The sequence below is a fragment of the Nomascus leucogenys genome, chromosome 17, assembly GCF_006542625.1.
Source record: "Nomascus leucogenys isolate Asia chromosome 17, Asia_NLE_v1, whole genome shotgun sequence".
Lineage (NCBI taxonomy): Eukaryota > Metazoa > Chordata > Mammalia > Primates > Hylobatidae > Nomascus > Nomascus leucogenys.
Window position 1 is genome coordinate 62,809,466 of NC_044397.1, and position 22,682 is coordinate 62,832,147.

A 22,682-nucleotide genomic window follows, 5' to 3' on the forward strand; every position below is an offset into this window, starting at 1 on the left:
AAATCTTGTGAGACTTATTCACTATCACGAGAAAAAGCATGGGAAAACCCCCCACCCCATGATTCAATTACCTCCCACCAGGTCATTCTCATAACATGTGGGAATTATAGGAGCTACAGTTCAAGATGAGATTTGAATGGGGACACAGCCAAATCATATCAGAACTTAAATAGTTTTGGCCAGTTGCCATGGCTCATGCCTATAATCCCAGCACTTTGGGAGGCCAAGGAATGCAGATCATTTGAGGTAAGGAGTTTGACACAAGCCTGGCCAACATGGCTAGACCCTGTCTCTACTGAAAATACAAAAAATAGCTGAGTGTAATCTCACTTGTAATTACACGCTTTTAATCTCAGCTTCTGGGGAGGCTGATGCAGGAAAATCACTTGAACCTGAGAGACAGAGGTTGCAGTGAGCTGAGATCACGCCACTGCACTCCACCCTGGGCTACAGAGCGAGACTCTGTCTCAAAAAATAAAAATAAATAAAAAAACAAGAACTTACATAGTTGTAATGATTGATCCTTAAAAATATACTAAGACCGACTAACATCACCATGAAATATTTTTTTCTTAAAAGAGATGAAATTTATAGAGTATAACTATTGCTTCAAGCTGTTATACCAATATCTGTATGTTTTTCCTCCAGAATATTAGCTACAGGTTGCAAGAAAGTAGAGAAGAATAAAAAGGAACACATATAATGCTTGCAATATTCTTGTTAAAATCTCTTCTTTTTTTTTTCATTTGCCAGCTTCTTTCATGTATTTGTTAGAGAAAAAAGAGAATCATCTCCTTTAGTGCCTCAAATGGAATAAAAGCATCGTGATTGCATGTTTCCATTGAACTTTCCCAAAGCATAATTTTAAACAAAGTGGTCAGGAAAAACTCACTAGTAAGATTACATTTGAATGAAGACTTAAGAGAGTAAGCCGTGCCAATGGCTGGTGAAAGTGCTGCAGGCAGAGGAAAGGTCAAGTTCAAAGGCACTAAGATAGGCCAGGGAGGGAGGGGTGTACAGTTCATGTTGGGCATTATAGTTCATTTGGTCTTTACTATGAGTGAGATAGGCACTTATTGAAAGTTTCTGAGCAAAGTAAATGATCTCCTTCATCTTTTAAAAGAATTACTCTGGATGTTGTAAGGAAAATAACCTTGAGACAGGGTATAGGTGGAGTAAGAGTGGATGTAGGAAGCTCAGTTATGAGGCCACTACCATCATCAAGGTGAGAGATATTGATGGCTTGGTCCAAGGTGATGTTCTATAGAATGATGAAAAGTGCTCAGGTTCTGTATATGTTGGAAAGGCAGAATCAACAGAATTCACAGACAGGCTGAATATTGAGAATTAGAAAAAGAGGAATAAAGCTTATTAACCTTACTCAACTATTTTTCCAACCTACCAAAACCAACCATACAGTGATCCCACCACCTTTTAAAACTGTCTTTTCTTTCCATTGATAGGCACATTTTCCTTTTGGCATAACAGTGACTTTGTGCCTATGATTATAAATGATCCTTTGTATATACTTCATCTACCATGTATCGCTCTCCCTCCATTGAACTCACCTGGAACTCACTTGCCTTGTTAATTCAACTCTTGGCCTAATGTGTACTTGAATCTAGAGCTGGCATAGCTAGAGAAAAATGTGGGTTCATGCTTACTGATCTCACTTTAAACTTATTACTGACAACCTCAAGCTAGACATTAGAGTTGCCAGCAATCTTACAATACCCTAATCCAATCAGTTTTACTTCCCATATTTTCCAGATGCCACAACATCTCTTTCCTCAAAATTCCATCAACCTCTCTCCTGTTGTCTTTCCATTGATGGCCTTGCTTCTTAAATTCCTGAGAAAATAGGAGTGATCAAAAGAGAATTTCCACAAGCTGCAACTAACCCAACCATTCTCCCATGTATATCGATATCCATATTCTCTGCCTTACTTCCTATTACTACAAATAAATGGTCCAATTCCTTATTAAAAGCCAACCCATCCCCTTGAACACTGATTCCCATCTTCTCTTTTATATTCAAAGATGTGTCTTGGTCTTTTTTCCTACATTATCAAATTTCCCTGTGTATCAGACCATTCCCATCAATATGCAAATAGATATTGCATAATATTTCCTCTTCTACTAACTTTCCATTTCTCTGCTTCCCTTTAAAGCAAACCTCTTCCAAAAATTATGTTTTATTGGTTCAATTTCTTATTTTTCCATTTCTCTTGAACAGATTACAAACAAATGTTTCTTTACATCACTTCATCACAGCAGCCCTTCTCAAGATCCTCCTTCCCCTCCACGTTGTCTAGTCCAGTGGTGAGATGCCAGTCCAAATCTTAATCCTACTTGACCTATCAGTGGCATTTGATGGCACTGAACACTCTTTCCTTAAAATGATTTTTCATACACCTTTGGGAACTATTTTTTTTTTGAGTGGGGGGCTCTCTTCTCCCTTCAGTGGCAGTACATTCTTTATCTTTTTATTGGCTCCTCATTTCCCTGAACTGTAAACATCAGATGGCCAGGACTCAGTCCTTAGATGTCTTCTCTGCATTCACTTACTTGGTGATCTCATCTAGTTTCATAGCAATAAATAATACTTATATTCTGATGCCTCCAAATTTATATCTGAGATCTCTTCCCAGAACTTTATATTTGTGTATCCAACTGTATATTGCTATTTGGTTTGGGTGTCTAGCTGGAATCTCAAACTTAACATGGCCCACTAAAATTGCTTATATGCCCTGTGCCACCAAACCTGCTTCTCCCACATTCTTGTTCATCTCAGTGAATGAAAATACCATTCTTCCAGTTGCTATGACAAGCAATTCAGAGTCCACCTTAAATTTTCTCTATGTCTCATACCCCACATCCCTGGGAAAACTATCAGCTCTATCCTCAAATTATACTCAAAATTTGGCAAATTTTCACCAACTCTCCAAATACCACAATAATTTTAGTTACCAATTATTGAAGCAGACCCTGGACTGGTCTTCCTCATTCTGTCCATGGCCCCCTTCTGACTATTCATCACACAAAGAGCTAGAGTGATTCTTTTAAAATGTAAGTAATCTTCAGTTCCTTCAAAAATCTCATTTTCAATAAATGCTAAGTCCTTAAATAGTGGCCTAAAAGACCCTACACTTTTTGGGCTCCTTAGTCCTTTTTGAATTTCCTTTATTTCATCCTTTTTCTCACCAAAACAGCCAAACACCTAATCACTTCCCCACTGTATTAGTCAGTGTCCTCTAGAGAAACAAAACCAATAAGATGACAGATTGATTGACTGATCAATTTATTATAAGTAATTGGCTCACAATTATGGAGGCTGGAAATTCCAATGTCTCAGTTCAAGTTCAAAGGCTGGGAAGATGCTATAGAACCATGAAGAGTCTATATCCCAAGTCAAAGGCTGTAAGGCAGGAGAATTTTCTCTTGCTTGACAGAGGGTCAGGCTTCTGTTCTTCAACTGGTTGGATGAGGCCCACCCACTATCGGGGGAACAAGCCCCCGATATTTCAATGTAGGTTCTTTTTTATTTTCCCTAAGTGTTGGCTGGTCTGAAAAATAAAGGGAAAGAGTACAAAAGAGAGAAATTTTAAAGCTGGGTGTCTGGGGGAGACATCACATGTTGGCAAGTTCTGTGATGCCCCCTGAGCCGTAAAACCAGCAAGTTTTTATTAGCAATTTTCAAAGGGGAGGAAGTGTACGAATAGGGTGTGGGTCACAGAGATCACATGCTTCACAGGGCAATAAAAGATCACAAGGCAGAAGGTCATGGTGAGATCACAAGGTCAGGGGGAAGCTAGAATTACCAGTGAAGTTCCATGTCCCACTGTGCACGCATTGTCATTGATAAACATCTTAACAGGGTTCAACAGCAGAGAATTGGTCTGACTACAATTCACGAGGCTGGAATTTCTTAATCCTAGCAAGCCTGGGGGCGCTGCAGGAGACTAGGGTGTGTTTTATCCCTATCTACAACTGCATAAGTCAGACACTCCCAGAGTGGCCATTTTAGAGGCCCCCCCGGGAATGCATTCTTTTCCCAGGGCTGTTAATTATTAATCTTCCTTACTGGGGAAAGAATTCAGCGATATTTCTTTTACCTGTTTTCAGCAATAAGAGAAATATGGCTCTCTCCTGCCTGGCTCCCAGGCAGTCAGACCTAATGGTTATCTCCCTTGTTCCCTGAACATCACTGTTATCCTGTTATTTTCTCAAGGTGCCCAGATTTCATATTGTTCAAACAAACATGCTTTATGAACAATTTGTGCAGTTAAGGCAATCATCACAGGGTCCTGAGGCAACAGGCATCCTCAGCTTACGAAGATGACGGGATTAGGAGATTAAAGACAGGCATAGGAAATTATTGATTGGGGAAGTGGTAAATGTCATGAAATCTTCACAATTTATGTTGTGTCATGGCTTCAGCATCAGTAGGTCCCTCCATTCGGGGTCCCTGACTTCCTGCAACAACCCACAGGGAAGGGAGTCTGTTTCACTCAGTTTTCCAATTTAAATGTTAATCTCATCTAAATACACCCTCACAGAATCACCTAGAATAATGTTTGACCAAATATCTGGGTACATCATGGCCCAGTCAAGTTGATGCAAAATTAACCATCACACCTATGAAGGACTTTGGCGTTTTCTGTTCCTTATTAGAACATTCTTTCCCTAGCTATGCACATGGCCCTCTCCTTGACTTCCTTCAGGTCTCCTCTGAAATGTTGTACTATCAGAGAGGTGTGCACTCTGACCCCCCCACTGCATCACACTGACACTTCCTGGTCCCCCTTCCTACTGTTATTTTTTCCCTTAGCACATGCCACCACCTGTTGTAGTGTGTATTTATTTATTTATTGACTATCTTTCCTTCCTCCACCCCCATTTGCATGTGAGCCACATGAAGGCAGGGATTTTGTCTATTTTATTCACTGCTGAGTACCCAGAGCCTGGCATATGGTAGTCACTTAGTGAATATGTGTTGAATGAACTGATACTTGATTACAGCCATAAAAATGGCCTCACCAATACAATGCAGAGAAAAGAGGGGGAATGAATACAATTTACACTTGCCAAAATGATAATGTGATATCCTCTTGAGTTTTAGTACTCTGAAGGATTTTCCTGTAGCTTTTTGCAAAAACTGCATATATATATATATATATATTCAGTTTTTATATATAATATAGATTATATATAATAAATGTATATTACATTTATATATAAATATATATTTATATGTATGCATGTGTGTGTGTATTTAAGGGTCCTGCCCATGTATACCCTGTTATGTTCTTGATTCTGCCTGAGAAAATAACTGTTATATCTGAACTGCAGAGAAAATAACTGTTATATCAGAATTCAATTTTGTTCCTCAAATCTTAAAAAAAAGTGCAGTAGAAAGGAATACAGGTTCATGGGGCACATTAGCATCATTAATTCTAGTTGCTTTAGTTGCATAGCTGGTCAGTCCATGGCAGATTCAACACAGGCACGCTCAAAAAGTTGTTACTATGCTATAAAGCAGGGTTTGACAAACTATGTACTACAGGCAAATCTGTTTCACTGACTATTTTTATTAAAAAAAGTTTTCTTGGAACACAGTCGCATTCATTTATTCATGTATGGTCTATGATTGCTTGCTCTATAACGATAAAACTGTAACAGAGACCATATCACCCATAAACAAATATTTACTATCCTGTTCTTTACAGAAGAAGTTTTTTGACCCCTGCTCTAAAGAATATGGCATAACATAAAGCAGGCGTCCGCAACCCCCAGCCCACGTACTGGTACTGGTCTGTGACCTGTTAGACCAATACCAGTCTAACACAGCAGGAGGTGAGCGGTGGGTGAGGCAGTGAAGCTTCATCTGTATGTACAGCCTCTCCCTATCTCTCACATTACCACCTGAGCTGTGCCTCCTATCAGATCAGCAGTGGCATTAGATTCTCATAGGAGCACAAACCCTATTGTGAACTGCTCATGCAAGGGTTCTAGATTGCACGCTCCTTATGAAAATCTAATGCCCGATGATCTGTCACTGTCTTCCATCACCCCCAGATAGGACCATCTACTTGCAGGAAAAGAAGCTCAGGGCTCTCACTGATTCTACATTATGGTGAGTTGTATAATTATTTCATTATATATTACAGTGTAATAATAATAGAAATAAAGTGCACAATAAATGTAATGTGCTTGATCATCTCTAAACCATCCCCCAACATTTGTCCATGAAAAAATTGTCTTCCACAAAACCAGTCCTTGGTACCAAAAAGGCTGGGGACCACTGACATAAAGAATTGACAATAGGACAGATATATGAATGGGGTTAGGAGGATTGGGAGGAGGGAGGCCTTGCATAGTCGACTAGGCAATGTGGGATAAGGGAAGTAAGACCATGATCATAAAGAAAGCTGGTCAACTGTACAGAAAAAGATAAATATTGGCAAAAGAGTGTTCGTCTGCAGGGAATATGATCACCAAAGAGCAGCAACTGCAAAATTGCAAATAAGCTGTGCCAGTTGGACTGGAGTTCGTTGAGTCAATTTCTTATAAATCATATGTAAATCCTTGACAGAAAGAGACCAGAAACAGAACAAGAATGATATCATAGCTCAATAAAAATGTTTAGCAGAAGAGAAAAATGGAAATGCCTCATCTTTTTTAGGCTTGGGAAGAAAAACAGGTTGTTGGTAGCACAGTAAAGGGAGGAGAAAGACCTGACAGGTCAGCACAGCTGCTTCTTTTTCTGCCAGATCTTGTTACTGCTTATTCCATCTACACCTCAAAGCAAACACACATGTTCATACCGGTCTTTAGTGAAGCTGATTCTTTTGAGGATTATCTATTGGGAAAATACTTATGTTGGAGCAAAGAGAGGTGATATTAACCATAGATGTCTCAGTTATAGGTGGGCAGAACTGAGCAGGTTTTGGTAGGAGAGGGAGTGAGAGCGTTCTAACAGTAGTTCCCACAGGACTGGGGACAGAATGAAAGAGGTGAAGCCACTGAGGCATTAGGAGCCACCACCAGTACCCCTTTAGACCTCATGCATAACTGCACAAAGCCCAAGCTCCAGCTGCCTTTGTCTGCTTAGTTAAAGGGCACAGAGAGTTGGAAGTTCCGGAAAATACTAATACCACTGCTGCTCTGTCCTGTCTCCCACCCGCCAGCAGCCCTCCACAAATGACTAAAGGGAATGGGCAATAAATGCCCCGAATCTTATATCTTATAAAGAATAACTCTGAGGCAGGTGCCCTGTGTTGTTCTCCTGGAGTCCTCTTGTGGGAGTGTGCTCCTATCAGCCACAGTGACAGGTGCCTCAAGAACATGCCTCTTTCTGTCTCACTCGCCCGTTCTCTCCTTCCATCCTGGGAGCACTTAGAATCATTGTCTTCAGATCTTCTTTTAGGGGCATCCAAATTAAGAAAGCTGTCTACAATGAGCTGAGAGGCGGCATGAGAAAATTTACATGAGGATATGTCCAAATTGGTTTTGGATCATAATCCCTAAAGACACAATCCCAACTGTTGGAATATGGAATATGGATAAAGATCAAAATCCATAAAGCCTAAAATTCCTAATGTCTAAAATCTCAAAAATTACACTCACAGAATCACTGCATCATATTAGATGGAACTATTACCTTGTTACTGTCTTTTTGCTGAAGAAAATTGATTTCAATAGACTCCCCAAACCATAATGAGAGATTTGGAATTAGGCTCCAGTGAGGATTCTAAAAGTGAATTTCAAGCTATTACCTATAAAGTTGTATTTTTCCGTTCAGTCCAATGCATTTGGCAGAAAATTCAGGTGAGTGGATTTGCCATATGATGTGGCAACTATGAAAACTTTAGTTTAAAAATGAATCATTTGTCTACATTGCATTCCTTCCAGCTGATGACATCCCAGGATCTTTTAATGAAGTAAAGCTGCATTTGCTTGAAGAAGCCAGTTAAGTTACCAAATGGTTAAAAAATAATTATATGCATGGTACTATGAGAAAATATTTATGAAACAGTGTCGTTCCATCATCAGTATTGTTTCCACCAAATTTATGGTCTCTATATGACCATATGTGGAATTGATTCCCAAATACCCAAAACAATATGGAAGCATCACACAGAAGATGGGAAAACTTAACAGGAAATGCTCCTTTTGGTGTATGTTGAATCATAGAAAAAATTTCAAAAAGAGCAGCACCATGTGGAAAATGAATGTGAACATATTCTCCCAGGAGAGCCATATTTTAAAACAAAAATGCAGCTATTCATTCTGATGCAAGACTTCAAAATATAGTTAATGAGTGCAAAAGTCAGCCAGTTCTTATGGACTATCTCTGTGTAATTACCCGTAATCTACCCCTGTAATACACTTTTTCATATATGGAAATTCTTTTTCGTATTTTTCTTTTCTTTTTCTTCTGCTTTTTTCCCACTATTTGAAATTGACAGAATTATTTTTTACAATGTGCTATGCTGTGTATTTCATCTTCACATCATTTTCAATACTGGAGGTATAAATTGGATGAGAACTTTTAGAGAGTTGTCATTTGTTTTATGCATTTTTTTTGCAAATATGATGACATGAAGGTGTGTTATCACCATGTTGACTTCGTGTATAAGCAGTGTGCATGTATTTATAACATTGAAACTTTCTCAGTAAATAAAGAGATGTCCTTTATGTACATCTGCATTTGTGAAAGATAAAATTTCTTGAGATGTTGGCTCTTGGGAGATCAGATTCTCACAGACCTGAAGAAATCAAATATACATATCTCTATTGTAGTATTCATGCCAAAAATATTTAACCTAAATGTAGTTATGAGACAACAATTAGTCAAATCCAGATTACGGCACATTCAGTGACACAACTTACCTGGACTTCTCGAAAATGTCAAAGGTATGAAAAACAAAAAAACAAGAACCTTCTAGAGTAAAGAGGACTAAAAGGACATGACAACCCAAAGCAGGGACAGTCCTGAGTGCATCTAGAATTTTAAAAAACAAAGAAAGAAAAAAGAAGAAAAAACAGCCTGTAAATGTCCGACTCATTTTCCTTTGAGATGACTTTTTGTCTGGAGCTCACAAGCCAGGAAAGGTACCAGTCCTTCTTTCCAAAACACCATTTCCATACTCAATTATACATTTAAGGGGTGGGGATATTTCTGATAACCAGCCTTCTACGTAAATATTTCTCCATTTCAATTCTTTTATTCTTTCCTGTTCATTCTTTTATTAGAGCAGAGGGTTGTACATTTTTTTCAGCAATTTGTATTTAGAATAGCATTAGTTTAAATTATTTCAATTCGAATTTTCCCCATAATCTCAGACCCACGTAGTCTTACCTTAGTAATAGTTCTAACATAATGTTTTTATTTGTTTAGGCTTTGAGTATGTTAAAGCAGGAAGGCATAGGTAAGAATTCATTTAAATGGAATCATTGAAGCTTTAAGGGAAATAGACAACCTTGAATAGAATGTTGGACAGTATTGGATATGTTTTATAACTATCCTGGTTTTTGAGTTTTTTTGTTCCCTTGCTTTTTTTAACTAAAATACATTGAGGTATAATTTATATGCAATAAAATTCACCCATTTTAAGTGTGTGGTTTGATAAATTTTGATGAATGTATAGTGTCATTTAACTACCACCAAAATCAAGATAGAGAACATTTCCACCACTACAAAAAAGGTCCCTCATGAGTCATGACCCTTTGTAGACATTCCCTTCTCCCCACTCCTAGTCCCTGGCAATCACTGGTTTACTTTCTGTCTCTATAGTTTTACATTTGGAAGAATGTCATATAAATGGAATCATACAGTATATAAATTTTTGTGTCTGGATTCTTTTACTTAGCATATTCGAGATTCATCCACGTTTTAACATGTATCACTGGTTCGTTCATTTATTTTACTGAATACCATCTCATTTTGTGGATGGATTATATTTTGTTTATCCATTGATTGTCCAGTTAATGGATAGGTAGATTGTTTCTAGATTTTTTGATATTATGAAAAAGCTGCTATAAACAGTCACATGCAGGTCTTTGTGTGGACATATGTTTTTATTTCTCTTGGATAAATACCTAGAGCAGAATAGCTGTCAGATGGTAAGTATATATTTAATTTTATGAGAAAATGACAAACTGTTTTGCAAAGTGGTTGTAACATTTTGCATTTCCACCAGCAATATATAGATTTTTCAGATGCTCCATATCCTTACCAAAACTCAGCAATATCAGTTGCACTAATCATATCCATTCTGGTGGGTGTGCAGTGGTACGTCATTATAGTTTCGTTTGCATTTCTCTAATATCTAACAGTTTTTAACGTTATCACATGTGCTTGTTTGACACCAATTTATACAAAATAGAATGCAAAGATTTTTATTGTGATTGTGTTGAATTTACAGATTATTTGGGGAGAGAATTGACATCTAAGTCATATAGAGGCTCTCAAGCATGGGAATAGTGTCTCCTTGGGTTCTAGTGAGACCTCAGGAAGCTCTTAGTCATGGTAAAATGGAAGGGTTTCAGAAGCATCACACAGTGAGAGAGTAAGTAAGAGAGTTGAAGATGCCAGATTATTCTAAGCAATCAGATCTCACATTAATTCATTAACAAAGGGAGGCCACTGAGCCATTTGTGAGGGGTCTGACCCCATAATTCAAGCACCTCCTACTAGGCCCCACCTCTAAAAATGGAAACTACATTTCAACGTGAGATTTGGAAGGGACAAACATGCAAACTATATCAATATATTTACATAACATTTTGCTGATGTTATGAATTACAGTGACTTATTTTTTAATGTTGAACCAAATTCATATTCCTTTACTAAACCTTAATTTGTGATGATTTACTAACTTTTCTGTACAATGCTGGATTCAATTTGCTAATATTTGGCTAATAATTTTTGCTTCTATATTTTTGAGGGATATTGTCCAGCAGCTTTCTTTTCTTAAAATGCATTTGCCCAGTTTGGTTATCAGCATAATGCTGGTTTCATAAAATAATGTGGGAAAATTTGCATCCTCATCAATTGCCTGGAAAAAAATGTGTTCAACTGATATTATTTATTCCCTAAATGTTTTGTAGAAATCACCAGAACAGTTCCCTCAGCTCAAATTTTTATCTATCTATATCTATCATCTATCAATCATCAATTTTTTGTGGAAAAGTTTTAAACTATATATTCCATCACTTCGATAAATATAGTACTGTTCAGATTATATATTTCTTTTTGAGTGGGCTTTGGTACATTGTGTCTGTCAAGAAATTTACATTTCAGGGGCCCACTTCCTCAGGACCTTTTGAGACTGTTCCTCAGGCCATGGTCACTCATATTGGCTCAGAATAAACCTCTTTAAATATTTTACAAAGTTTGTTTTTTCCATTAACAATTAATTGGTACCCAATGTGGGGGCCTTGGAGAAACTCAGGACCCTCTGAAGGAGGCATCCAAACTCAGAGCTAAGGCATTTGTTTGATGCAAAAGTAATTGCAGTTTTGCCATTTTGTGATTACATTTGCACCAACCTAATACAAGCATGGGCCCGTTGAAAGCCCTCTGACTTTGAGTTTCTCCTTAGATGGAACTGGTAAGTCCTCCTGAGCCCCAGGCATCATGCTTAGTTGATGTTCCTTTGGTTTATTCTTAGCTGGTTCTTTTCCTAGGAAGTTATTGTTCAGAATCCTAACTCTGATTCAGAGGTGCATTCTAAAGGGTCTTCTGTGTTGTCTTTTTCTCCCAAAATTAATCTAAATTGGCTCCTCTATACATTTACTGAAGAAACACAATTGTCCCTTTTGTAAATGAATGAGAGACTGAGCTTCTCAACTCCACTACACTGAACCCCAGACTACAGTTCAGTTCCTGCCTTTAAAAAAGGAAATGAATTCTCTAAGAATGAGAAAAGACAAGGAGAAAGACCCCCTTTGGGCACCCTGGTTGGTTTTATGGTGCCTCTACTTGCAAGTATTTGTGTAAATGGGAAAATTTGAAGCCATGTTAGGTTTTCTAGGATTCCAGTTGGTTACATATTATGGTCTGTTCTTATACACATTTTTGTACACATTTTTAAACACATGGGTAAATTACATCAGGAAAAATTCAGAGTATAATAGTCGACTTGCAACTAGAGAGTTAAATATAGTCTCTTTAGTTCTCTGTCTCTATTTTCTTCTCTGCCTGCTTTAAATCCACTGTTACTTTTCTACCAGCATTGAGATAAAACCCACTGTTTATGGCATTACTAACTCAAGGCTATTTGGAAGATTTTGTTTTTCTTACACAGTTCAGCCGGTTCTAGCTAAAATGTAAGCATTAAGAATTTAACCCTAAATTTACTTAAAAGAGAGTGAAAGAGGTTTTAGAATCAAATGTCTGTGGAAAATGTTTTACCTAAAATTTTGGTCCACAGCCTTTATTGCATTGCCAATCAGGGCAACTAAAGTTTAGCTATATGAACAGAAATAATTTGAATCCAGCCATCTTTTGTAAACCAGTAAGTTTGTACTGCTATCCCATGGCTAGGGTCCCAAAGTAAAAGTCTCTCTCTGTCTCTCTCTCCCCTGCCCCCCCAACCCTGTGTGTGTGTGTGCTTGTGTTTAGGTGTGTTTCTATGGATATACATGTATTATGTTGTGTCTACCTGGTTCCAAATTGGCTTATAAGTAAAGAAGTACTCATAAATTAAGTAAATAAGCCCAAGTGCCTTTCAAGTTCATGTAACTTAAGTAGGTCATTAATAAATAAGCTAGCTTTAAAATTATTGGTAAAATAAAACTAGACATGTATTCAGAATTGTCAGCATACATTTTTGCCTGGGTTTATTGCTTATGTAGTTTTTATATTTATATTTTAAGGTGCCATGATTTGGCACAAAGGTTATAAAACTGTAAATCCAGGCTAAAACAGAATGGTTTTTGCTTGTGTAATTTTTGATAAATAAGACTAATTTAATGTTGTTGATTTAATGAAAACAGCTAAATCCTCTGAATTATCAGCAAAAAATGTTTATATGTTTAACTTCAAGGTTCTGATTTAGGTGAACACCTGATATTCACAGGCTATAAAATTGGTTACCAAGGAAATAACTTTAAATGATGACTAACTTTGTCTAACGCCTTGGTTCTCATAAGTAATCTGAGTAAACTGCTGAAAATGAAGAAATTGAGTAAATGTAAATGTGATAAATGCTTATAGGTGAATTTTTATGTAGTTTAAAATCTCAAAATTATTTTGGATTAAGTAACAGGTACTCATTAATTATCTGGGTCATTTCCAATTAGAAAAGAGTTATAGTTGAAGAACCATATTTCTAAAAATTATAGATTGGTTTCATCTATAAAAAGTTAACATTTGCTAGACAGTTTGGGATTTCTTCCTTCCTGGGTTTTCACCAAAATTCAACACTACCAAAAATAAAAATTCTAGTTGACATATAATTGTATGTATAAAGTGTACCAAAAAAGGTGTGTTTTTAATAACATAAGTAAATTAAAAGAAAGACATAAAATTGTATTCTTATTGAGAAAAAGAGTAATTTTGTGCAATTCAGAAGTTATTGAAAGGTTATTTATGAAAACAGTAAAAAGGAACCAATAAATAGAGTGAAATGATGAAAGTCATAGATGTGAAGATATATTTTTGGTAAGAAAGATTAAGAAGAAAAGAGAATAGTTTTATTTGAGAAAGAATCTTGTACGGCAAATTTTTGTCCTAAAGTAAAATGACTTGTTATTTTAAAAAGAGGGAAATTTAAGACAAAACAGAAAGTCCAAGCATGTTGTAATTGGTCTGTGTAAGTTGAGATAAGATTCATAAAAATAGAAGTTATGAAAAAAATTTTGTATGTGATTAAGTTGGCTATAACTAAAAGGAAAGTATTTATAATATTCTTCCTAGATATTGAACTTTGATATTAAGGACACACTAATACAAAACTAAGCAACAAGATTAGAACAAGTTTTTCTTAAAGTATTGATTTGCTTTTAAGGAAATTGCAAAATACTTTGATTTTTAAATTCCATAATCTGTTTCTTTTAGAAACTTCTCAGACTGATATATCAGAAGCTCAACTTCTGCTGTATCTTGCTGCCTTCAGCTTTTTCTCCCTTCAAGAAGGCCTGAGATGGAAACACTCTCCTTTAACTTTTTGTCGGCCCCTGTAACTTTTTTTTCTCCAGTTCTAAATCTGTTGTTATGGCCTGATGCTGAAATGTTTTATCTTGAAGGTTTAAAAGGGCAATGTTTTTCTCCAGTATAACTTAATTCTGTACTGTTGGCTTTTCTTAATATGTTTAGGGCCAGGAGCCCTCTAAAGTTTTGCTGAAAAATCAACTCACAAAACACAGATTGGTTAAAGAGAAGGCATGCAGATTTGTTTGGTGTGCATATGCAAGAGTCTTCAGAAATGAAGAACTAAGATACAAAGAGAAGTGTCCACTTTTACGCCTAGGTTCAACAGAGTATGGACATTATATAAACATATGATTGAAAAAAAGTCATAATCTAATGCTAGTAGATGAAGTGGGGAAACCCTGCAAGGCTGATATGTCTAGATTCCTCTTGACCTCTCTGAGATGCCTTCCTTCCTTCCTTCCTTCTGGGTATGGGGTCCTTATGATCTACAGTTGAGCAAGGTAGGTCAGATATTAATAATTTTGTTATGGCCAGCTCTTATGCAGAAAGGAAGAGTGAAAATTGGAGTAATATTTTTAGGTTTTATGGCTGGCTTTGAGAAAAAGGGTTCTGTTTTTTAGGACCTGCTTTGAGGAAGATAGATTCTAGTTTCTATGACCAGCCTTGAGGGAAAATGGGACTGAGAGACAGAAGGACAGGAGACAGAGAAAGAAAAACTTTTACTTCTGAGGCTGCCTGTGAGGCTTTCATTTTGGTTTATTGTTTTCAGAGCCCCGACATACAACCAAAGTGTTCAACAAGGCCAGGAAACCTCCCATGCTGTGACTAAGAATCGCATATCCCCTTGCTCAAGGTACTATTTTCCAGTTTCCTCTACAACGTAGGGTTCACATAGGAACCTGGACACACTTTCTTCCTGTGTCCTACTAATTTAAGTACCCTTTTCATCAGGTTTGACTCTCAGGTTATCTAAATCCACTTCCCTTAAGGGGGAAGAGTCCCATTGCAGAACATTTTTCTTCACCTTTTTGGTAACTAGACTGAGAAACAAAGGTTTTAACATAATTCCTGTATTGTTTAATTATGTTTTCTGATTATTTAAGAAAACTGAACATTAAAAGGTTTAAGGTTTTTACATACATGTAAATTTTTTATTGCTTTTGAAGTCTTGATTATCACTCTGCTGAAATGAATAACTATTATTTTACAATGACTTGTGATTCTGCTTTAATCAAATGTTTTCAGCCTTTCTTTTTCTTTCTTTTTTTTTTTTTTTTGAGATGGATTCTTGCTCTGTTGCCCAGGCTGGAGTGCAGTGGCATGATCTCTGCTCACTGCAACCTCTGCCTCCTGGGTTCAAGCAATTCTCTGATCTCACCCTCCTGAGTAGCTGGGACTACAGGCACTCACCACCACGCCCAGTTAATTTTTGTATTTTTATTAGAGACATGGTTTCATCATATTGGTCAGGCTTGACTCGAACTCCTGACCTTAGATGACCCACCCACCTTGGCCTCCCAAAGTGCTGGGATTACAGACATGAGCACCTGGGACATTTACCTTTGTTAAATGGTTCTAACAAAATGCTTATGTTTTATACAGCTAATTACTACAAATCCATAACTAAAATTAGATTAGACTAACTTAAGGCATAAGACATAAGTCAATTTTGTAAACTTGCTTTTCGGCTTTTAGTTTTTGGCTCTTATATTGCTTGAAATGTTTTAAGGGTTGATGAGTGCCTGCTCACCTCCATTCCTGTCTGGCCTAAAACATTTAATTGGTTATAATCTTTTTGGCTTGAAGTCACTTGGCCATAGGGGTCCCATTGAGGGACAGGATAGACCCAGAGTAAGTAGCCACACCATACCAGCAAGGATATGGGACAGACAAAATAAAATTTGGCTATCAATGCTGTCTCTAGCAAATCTTAGCCAAAAAGGAGAGAATGTAATCCAAAAATAAAATCCTAAGCCCCCAGAACTGACTGAATGGAACTTCTCTTGGCTAAGAGGACCCCAGAGAAACATGAAAAACTTAATTCCCAGACATGATGTGAAGGGAGAATGGACACGCCTTGTTATACCCTTTCCCTTTTGGAGCTTAGGCACAACTAATCAGCATCAACATTAAAATAGAGATCATAAGATTGACAAAACAGAAAACAGACTCTGTGGCAATAAGATACCTTTTTTTTTTCTTTTTTTTTTTTTTGAGATAGGATCTCACTTTGTTGTCCAGGCTGGAATGCAGTGGTGCAATCATGGCTCACTGCAGTCTCAACCTCCCAAGCTAAAGTGACCCACCCACCTCAGCCTCCCAAGTAGCTGGGACCACAGTCATGCACCCTCATGCCTAGCTAATTTTTGAAGATATCAAATTTCAAACTGACTCTGGTATAGCCTTACATGACAGATAGCAGACCCTGAGGGAAATAAATATATCTTATCCCAAAATATATTTTTTGAATTTCTTTTTTTTGAGACGGAGTCTTGCTCTGTTGCCCAGGCTGGAGTGCAATGGCGCAATCTCAGCTCACTGCAAGCTCTGCCTCTCGGGTTCACACCATTCTCCTGCCTCAGCCTCCTAAGTAGCTGGGACTACAGGTGCCTACCACCATGCCTGGCTACTTTTCTGTATTTTTAGAAGAGACAGGGTTTCATCGTGTTAGCCAGGATGGTCTTGGTCTCCTGACCTCATGACCCACCCACCTCGGCCTTCCAAAGTGCTGGGATTACAGGCATGAGCCACTGTGCCTGGCCTTTTGAATATTTTTAAATGGCCCTGCAAAGCTGTCTTTTGTGGGGGAAATTTGTATCTGTAGAGAATCTCTATTAATGGACCCATGCCTTTCCTTTCCGGCTATTCTTGGATCTAGGAGAGATTAACTAAGAGTCTGGCACCTTTTGAGGTTCAAAAGGAGAAATTTACCACATATTCTTTCCGAAACCTGCTATCTAAGGGGCTTCAACTACATAACAAGAACCTTGGCATCCACAACCCCCATCATCTCAACTCAAGCATTTATTTCAGCTGACTTCCAGTTTTTTTTTCAACAAATTGCCAGTCAGAAATCTTTGAATCCACCTATGACCTGTAAGACCCTGCCTCAAGATGTCCCATCTTTTTTGGGCTGAGCCAATGTACACCTTACATGTATTGATTTATGTCTTTGCTTATAACTCCTGTCTTCCTAAAATGTCTAAAACCAAACTGTAAGCTGAGTGCCTTAGGCACAATTTCTCAGGACCTCATGAGACTCTTCCTTGGGCCATGGTCACTCATACTGCCTCAGAATAAACCTCCTTAAACTTTTTTTTAGAGATTTTATGTCAGTTAAATTATATTTATGGCAAAATATTGTTCATAATATTTCGTTAATATCCTTTTACAGTCTGTAGCATCTGTAGTGAGGACTAAGCTCTGATTTTTCCTGATCCTGCCCAAATTCCTATCTAAGTGGTCTAGGGAGTCATGACCTACAAACCATAAATTCTCATCAGATGGGTTTTTTAACCTGATATATCGTGACTTACTTTCCAGTCTGACTCTGGCATAACATTACATGACAAAAAAGAAAATAAAAATGTTTTACCCCAACACATGTTTCTTTGCCATATTTTGAAGTGGCCCTGCAAAGCTGTCCTTTGTGGGGAAAAATTTGCATCTGTGAAGAATCTCTATTAACATAGCTGGGTCTTTTTCTTCCAGGCCTTCCCAGTCCTGAAGAGATTAATTGAGAGTCTAGCACCTTTTAAAGGACAGAATAGGAAACATTTGTCATCTATTTTCTCTAAGGGCAGCCACTGTGAGACTTCAAAAGAACCTTAGTCTCCACAATCTTTTATCCTAACCTGAACATTTCCTTTCTATTGACCCCAGGTCTTTAGACAAACTCAACCTAATAGTCAACCAGAAAATGTTTAAATTTACCTATAGCCTGGCAGCCCCTGCCTTGAATTGTCCCACCTTTCTGAACCAAACCAATCTATTTCTTAAATGTATTTGATTGATGTCTCATGGCTCCCTAAAATGTAGAAAACCGAGCTGCACCCTGACCACCTTGGGCACATGTTCTCAGGACCTCCTGAGGGCTGTGTCACAGGCCATGGTCACTCATATTTGGCTCAAATAAATATCTTCAAATATTTTACAGAGCTTAACTCTTTTCATTGACAGTAGTGATGTTCCCTTTCTTATTTCTAATAATAGTAATTTCTTTTCTCTTTCTTAATCAATCTGGCTAGAAATTTAGCAATTTTCTTGATATCTTTAAAAAAACAGATTTTCCTTTGGTTAATTTTCTTTATTGTGTTTCTGTTTTAATTTTATCTATATCTGTGTTTATTTTTATTGTTTTCTTCCCACTGCATGTTTGTATTAATCTGCTCTTCTTTTTTAAGAGTATCATAGATTTCAGTCTTTACTTTTTTTTAATGCACTAAAAGCTATAAATGTCTCTCTAAGCACTGCTTTCACTGAATCCCACACATTTTGATATGTTGTGGGGTTTTTTTCATTCAATTTAAAACATTTTCTAATTTATATTGTTAATTTTTTAACCTATATGTTCTTATGGCAGGCAGAACAATGGCCCTTTAAAGACATTCACATTTTAATCAATGGACCTTGTGCATATGTTACCCACCATGACAAAAGGGACTTTGCAGATGTAATTAAATTAGGTATCTTGAGATTGGAAGATTATCCTGGATTAGCAAGGTATACCCAACATAATCACTGTAGTGATTAAAAGGAAAAGAGTTAGGCAGAGGAATTAGAGATGTGATGACAGAAGCAGAGATTGCAGAAATGCAACCACGAGCCAAGAAATGCAGGCAGCCTCTAGAAGATGGAAAAGACAAGGAATGGCTCTCTCCATATGGCTCCAGAAGAAATGCAGCCCTGCAGCTCCTTGCTTTTAACCTGGTGAACTGTTTTGGACTTTTGACCTCTAGCACTGTAAGATAATAAATCAGTATTGTTTTAAACCACTGAGGTTGTGGTAGTTTGTTATAACAGTAATAGAAAACTAACACAGTTAAATAGAATTATTTTCAAATAAATATGTAGACTAACAAGATGATTATTTTAAAATCTCTCTCTCTCTCTTCCCCTCTCTCTCCATCTCTTGCTCTCTCTCTCCCACACATACACACACACATACACATGCATATGTCATGAACTTGCATTATACCCATGTAATCCCCACCCATATCAAGACACAGAACACACCCTTTTAAGCAGCAGGGTTTAGTGTATCTTATAATGTCATTACTGTCAACATTTATTTAAACATATACCTTGAAGAGATTGTAGGTTTAGTTCTAGACCACTGCAATAAAGAAAATATCACAATAAAGCAAGTCACAGAAATTTTTGATTTCCCAGTGCATATAAAAGTTGTGTTTTTATACTATACTGTACTCTATAAGTGTGAAATAGCATTATGCCAGAAAAAGCAATGTAAATGCCTTAATTAAAAAATGCTTTATTATACTTCATTGCTAAAAAATGCTAATGATCATCTGAGCCTTCAGTGAGTAACAATATTTTTGCTGGTGGAGGGTGTTGCTCCGATGTTGATGGCTGCCGACTGATCAGGGTCATGATTGCTAAGCAATGGGTTGGCTGTGGCAATTAAGACAACAATAAAGTTTGCTGCATCCATTGACTTTTCATTTTATGAGAATTCTCTGTAGTATATGATGCTGTTTGATAGCATTTTACCCGCAGTAGAACTTCTTTCAATCTTGTAGTCAGTCCTTTTGAACCCTGCTGCTGCTTCTTGAACTGTTTATTATGTAATTTTACATTAAAATTATGTAATTTTCTAAATCCTTTGTTGTGATTTCAACAATGTTCACAGCATCTTCACCAAGAGTAGATTCCATCTCAAGAAACCACTTTCTTTGCTCATCCATAGTAAGCAACTCCTCATGTGTTCAAGTTTTATCATAAGACTGCAGCAATTCAATCGCATCTTCAGGCTTCATATCTAATTCTAGTCCTCTTGCTATTTCCACTACATTTGCATTTATTTTCTCCACTGAAGTCTTGAACCTTTCAAAGTCATCCAATGAGGATTAGAATCGACATCTTCCAAATTCCTCTTCATGTCGATATTTTGACTTCCTATCATGAATCAAGAAAGTTTCTAATGGCACCCATGATTGTAAATCTTTTCTGAATAGTTTTCAATTAACTTTTCCCAGATCCATCAGAGGAATCACTCTATCACATCTATAACTTTGTGAAATATATTTCTTAAGTAATAAGACTTGAAAGTCAAAATTGCCCCTTGATCAATGGGTTACAGAATGGATGTTGTGTTAGCAGGCATGAGAAAAATGAGTATATTCTTGCACATCTCCATCGAAGCTCTTGAGTGACCAGGCACATTGTCAATGAGCAGTAATTTTGAAAGTAATCTTTTCTTCTGAGGAGTAGATCTCAACAATGGGCTTAAGATATTCAGTAAACCACGCTGTAAACAGATGTGCTATCACCCAGGCTTTCTTGTTCCATTTGTACAGTTCAGGTGGGTAGATTTTGCATAGTTCTTTAGGGTGTTAGGGTTTTCAGAACGGAAAGTGAGCATTGGCTTCAACATAAAGTCACCAGCTGCATTAGCCCCTAACAAGAGTCAGCCTATCCTTTGAAACTTTGAAGTCAGGTATTGACTTCTCTCTAGTTATGAAAGCTTTAGATGGCATTTTATTCCAAAAGGGGCTGTTTAATCTACATTGAAAGTCTGTTGTTTAGTGTAGCCACCTTCATCAAAGATCTTGCCTAGATCTTCCAGTTAACTCGCTGCAGCTTTTCCATCTGCACTTGCTGCTTCACCTTACACTTTTACGTTATGAGGATGGCTGCTTTCTCTAAACCTCATGTACCAACTTCTGCAAGCTTCCAACTTTTTTTCTGCACCTTCTTCGCCTCTGTCTGCCTTCATACAATTTGTAGAAGAGTGTTCAGGCCTTGCTCTGGATTAGGCTTTGGCTTAAGGAGATGTTGTAGCTGGATCTACCTTCTATCCAGACCACTAAAATTTTCTCCATATCAGCTATAAGTCTGTTTTGCTTTCTTATCATTCATGCACTCCCCAGAGCTGCACTTCTAATTTTCTTCAGGAACTTTTCCTTTGTATTCACAACTTGTCTAACTGTTTGGTGCAAGAAGCCTACCTAGCTTTTGACCTATTTTGACTTTTGATATACTTTCCTCACTGAGCTGAATTATGACTAGATTTTAATTTAAAGTGAGAGACATGGGCTCTTCCTTTAACTTGAAGACTTAGAGGCCATTGTAGGATTATTAATTGGCCTTATTTCAATATTGGTGTGTCTTATGAGATAGAGAAGCCTGAGGAGGAGAGAGATGGGGAAACGGCCAGTTGGTGGAGCAGTGAGAACATACAAAACATTTATTGATTAAGGTTCCATCTTATATGGTTCATGACACCCCAACACAATTATAATAGTAACTTCAAAAATCACTGATCACAGATCAATATAAAAGATATGATAAGGCTGGGTGCAGTGGCTCATGCTGGAAGTCCCAACACTTTGGGAGGCTGACATGGGAGGATTGCTTGAGGCCAGGAGGCTGAGATGACAGGATCACTTGAGCCCAGAAGTTTGAGGCTGCAATGAACTATGATTATGCCACTGCACTCCTGTCTGGGCAACAGAGGTGAGACCCTGCCCCCCACCAAAAGAACAAAAGATCTAATAGTGAGATAATAATAATAAAAAGATTTGAGGCTGGGCGTGGTGGCTCATGCCTGTAATCCCAGCATTTTCGGAGGCTGAGGCAGGTGGATCATGAGGTCAGGAGTTCAAGACCAGCCTTGTCAACATGGTGAAACCCCGTCTCTACTAAAAATACAAAAATTAGCCGGGCGTGGTGGTGCATGCCTGTAATCCCAGCTACTCGGGAGGCTGAGGCAGAAGAATCACTTGAACCAGGGAGGCAGAGGCTACAGTGAGCCGAGATCATGCCACTGCACTCCAGCCTGGGTGACAGAGTGAGACTCCATCTCAAAAAAAAAAAAAAAAAGATTTGAAATATTGTGCAAATTACCAAACTGTGATACAGAGGCACAAAGTGAACATATGCTATTAGAAAATTGATGCCAATAGACTCATTCTGTGTAAGGTTGCCACAAACCTTCAATTTGTAAAATCGATCAATCAATCAATCAATCAATCACAGTATCTGCAAAGCATAATAAAGCTAAGAACAATAAAATAAGAGGTGCTTGTATGTATCTGTGCACATAACACATTTACGGATGGATAATATTTAGGAGAATGGTCGCCAACTTATTAGTATTCAACACTATAGTGAGAAACAAATTGATTTCACTCTCACCTTTTCACTTTCAGGTATTGTTAGAATAATTCCAATGAATTCGAATATGAATATTTATCTAAAGCTTTGAGTACTGGCCAGGCCTGGTGGGTCATGCCTGTAATCCCAGCACTTTGGGAGGCCAAGATAGGCAGATCACTTG